Genomic DNA, 4,467 nt, shown 5'->3' on the forward strand with positions numbered 1-4,467 from the left:
AATAATAATTAATATCACAAAGATGGACAACTGTTTGGGTTGCCATCTGTAGGACCGATTACTATTAGGTACAGTATTAAGTCAAATTACACAACACAATATCAGAAATAGAAAACCAAACATAAATAGTTGGCTATTTTACCTAGATTGAGACAGCATAAAACTGTGTGCACTGTTCGATGAGCATGCCACAGTTAGCTGGTTGAAGGACATTAAAAAAATGGCAAGCATATTCCATTTGCAAAACTTTTCATAAATTACAGTTATTAAAGGAACGATGTACGTCGTTCCTAGCTAAACCTACAAAAATTATATTACAACCAAATAATTGAGTAAATAGGGGAAAGTGTTAAACATTTCAGTAAGAAATAATGTAACATTGTCAAATATCAATATTAACCACAATGATATTTTGAAAAATTAATGCACCCTCAACTGGATGAATGGACATAAATATTACCCCATGTGAAATATTTACTAACTGATATGATTTTCTATTTTCTATTTCTATATTTATTATTTATTTGAAAAGCGAAAACAGCTCAAGGGTCCTGTGAGCTGTTGTGATGAATTACTTGCAAACAATGCGTTTGTTTATTTATAGGTGGCAACCCAAACGGTTGTCCCAGCTCTTGGTGATAAATTTGGTTATTACAATTTCTGTAATAGTGATGATTAATTATCAATGCAGCAATGCCGGGTAAGGGCAATTTTCACTTGGACATATATTTAATCAATATCCCCAAGTGAAAACCGATGTCACTACTGCTTGACATAAGGCTGCTCAAAGCGGGATCGAACCCGGCAGCTCTGATTTAGGTCCAGTCGTTCTAACTACTTGCCTACGAGCAAGCCCTAGTTGATATTATGAATTCTGCAAAATGTATAACGAATAATAATAAATCAAAGTATCACGTAATCACCGGAACATGTAACATAAAAAAGCAATGTTCATCAATTTTTAATAATGTATCTAAATGGTGTATAATTGAACCACGCCACTTCGAATATAAATATCTAGATTTCCGCACAGCATAAGTAAAAAAAATAGTGCAAGTGCATTCAATTGAGCAAAATCACTGCGTTCCGGCCGTAAGTCAAACGGAGTAGAAAATTAATTAATAGTATACCATTTCGACTATTGTCAAAAAAAGTTGTTGCGAGGGTCGTCGAGGAATCCGTTCAGTTTTTTTCTCGCCGATCGTAAAACACGTTTCTCTCAATAGATATGTGCATTGTGTGCAAAGAATTAGTTAACAAGTGAGTGAGCACAACCGCGCGCGTTGGGACGCAACACATCGTCGCCTTTGTGCGAAACGGGGCTTGATAATTCCCATTGTCGACGGCAACTAGGAATCCTCGTCCACGGTACCGACATTGTGATATTCCGATGCAGATTACAGATTATAGGGACTGGGTGGCTTACATGTGACAGTTTCGAAGAAAATTCCCCAGAGGACGACTCTAGAGCGGCAGGAACTAGTTTTGATAACAGCTATTTGACACCCTGGGGCCAATTCTCCGGTAAAAAATAAATGTGAATATGGTATCGCTACGTTATGGGTCTATCTTCGTATGAATTGATAGCAAGAACTGTCATAAAGCTATGTACTTGCTGTGCGAACAGGCGCTTTACACATCAGACCTAACTTCACGCATGTGTTATCAGTGCCACATCAGAAGGATGCACTTGTGATAAAATTGTTATTTGACTTTTGTGCGTTTTATAGGTCAGGTTTTATGTGTGAAACACTGGCTGCACGGCAAATACGTAGCTTTCTGACAGTTTATACTACCAATTTATATGAAGTTATATAGCGTTGCCATAATATAGCGTTGCCATAACATTTCTATTTTACCGGAGAATTGGCCCGCATATGAAGAAATATTAAATTTGTAGTGCATGGTATCGTGCCTTAAAGCAAATTGCTGGAACTTCCCATACCGAAAATTAAATTTAGACCGCATCGCAGTCTTACGGATAAACATTGGTACGGAACCTATTTGATGTGCATATACTAATGATCATTTTTGACTGCCAAATGTCTTTTTTTACTTTTTTCACTCAATCTCTGAAACCGCTGGACCTGCATTTGCGAAAATTTAAACGATACTTTATTTTGTTAATACAAATAAAATGTTTTTTGAATTAGTCAAATCAGACGCTCCGTTCTCTCAAAAACTGAATCACCATTGTTGGTCTTTTTGCTCCGTATTTTCGATACGGCTGGACCCGTATCGAAAATACCAAAAACTAAAAATAGGAATCGAATGCTTTTTTTAATCATTCAAATCAGTTCATCCGTGTTCCCGAAATCGTCGACAAAAATTTGTATCCGCACACACGCACATACACACACACGCCATTTTATCTAATGTATGCAAAAGTGTTCAGAATTTTTTTTTGCGATTACAATAAATTACCTTACGGGAAGTAAAGAAAACAAAACATTCAATCTTGATTAAAATAAGATACAAAATTTAAAGCACGTAATAAATTACCTGTCAGTACATCATCAGTGTAAAGTAATAGTAAATATCCACAAATAAGCCATTTATAACTCATTACACATGATCCAAAGATATCTAAAAAAAATTCTTGTTTTATTATTTTGTTTATATATTATTAAAGTCAGTCAAAACTCAACGTGTCCTTTGAGCTTCTTAGATGACTTCTTCTTCATGACGTAGATTCTTATAGACAGCGATTTGAATATTGCAATTCCTGTAATAGTTATAAATTTTCATTAATTCAGCAATGACGTGAAAAGGCTGCTTTGACTTTGAACTATATGACTAATTCATAAGAAGAATATCAACATCCGGCGGTAATATACTTAAATATGAAATAAATCAGAAACTATATGACTAAAAACATCTAAGAAATCAAGGAGTATGTTCAAAACAGTGAATAAAACTAGCCATAAAAAACAAAAATTGTTAAAGAACAAATGGTATACTTAAAGAATTTTGAGAGTTTCAATCAACCAGGTTTATAATAAATAAATAAGTAACGTAAAGGGGAAATGGATAAATATGTAATTATATAATTACCAACTATATAAAAAATGTATTATAAAATATTTGTTTACAAAACTAATAATATCACATGTCATTCTCATTTGTTCCTATTTGATGTCCAGTATACTTTGATCCCACATCACTCCGCGCTTAGTGTTGATATCAAACCTATTTGCAGTTGATCGGAAACACGTGGTACTTAATTGTGTGTAAATGTAGAGGAGTTGTAGATATATTGTTCATCTTTTGGTGCGAATGGTACTATTGATGCTGATTAGCTAGCTGTGATCAAAAGTCTTGGCGTACTGGATAGTTAGGCCGGGGAAGGCTGGTGGTCAGAGCTAATTTTTGTGCGCGCGATGACCCGAGGTCTAGACATACTCGAGATGTATGCCGATGGAAGTCCGGGTCAGGGCTAGAATTTGTGATAGTAGGCCAACGGAAGACCAGAGTCAGGCAAAAAAAGCTAGTAAATACCATAAATTTCCGGAACCGCAATGACCCATCTATTTGAAATTTTGTTGAAATTAATTCTCCAATCTTCGCACCATTGTTCGTATATATTAGAACTCTTGACCCGCGCTCATTTGGAATCACGTGGAATCAAACTGATTTGTAATTTTCAATGATATAAAAAAATGCACTATGAAATATTTGTTCACAAAACTAAATATTATCACATGCCATTCTTATTTGTTCCGATTCGATGTCCAGTCTACTTCGATCCCACAATGATAACAATAATGCATATTCATGCATAGTCCGTAAGATGTAGTTTTCTTTAAGTGGTACCTAAAAACCATAAATATAAAATTTTATGTAGTTATTGCAATTTTGCAATATTTATAAGCCAAATCATTTCCATTCACATGAAAGAAGAATGCATTGAAAAACATGAAAAAATTACGTGAAATTTGTATCTCATATATATTATTATGCATAGTTGTAAAAACATTAATTAAAATATATATGATAAAAGTTATAACATTTCATAATGGATAAAAAAGTTGCGGAACCAAAAATAATTTGAATTTTCAGGACAGTATATATTAAAATGCATATAAATAAGATTTTAGAAAACTAAATTTATTTATCAATTATAATTTTTGAATTAACAAGCAATCGGATAAGTAGTAGTAGATCTATGGAATTTGAATTTGCTGCATCAATAAAAAAATCATTAGTATTACAAAAATTGCAACAGCTGTTTTATGACCATTTTTAAAAGTGACAAAATTAGTTAAGTGCAATCATATCATAACCCTCAAGATCTATTCAAATAATATCTCAAAAAAACGTACAATTTAATTTCAACCTGTAACATAAAAATATTGGAAGACGGAAAAATTGAATTGGGAACTGGAGAACGGAAAAATGGTTCACGTTCAAATAAAATATCGTCATAATTTCTCAGCGTTTAATATTTATAATTTTATCCACATAAAA

Source organism: Ctenocephalides felis, unplaced genomic scaffold, assembly GCF_003426905.1.
Source record: "Ctenocephalides felis isolate EL2017-DRISC unplaced genomic scaffold, ASM342690v1 CF-g0.4_SCAFFOLD_01886, whole genome shotgun sequence".
Lineage (NCBI taxonomy): Eukaryota > Metazoa > Arthropoda > Insecta > Siphonaptera > Pulicidae > Ctenocephalides > Ctenocephalides felis.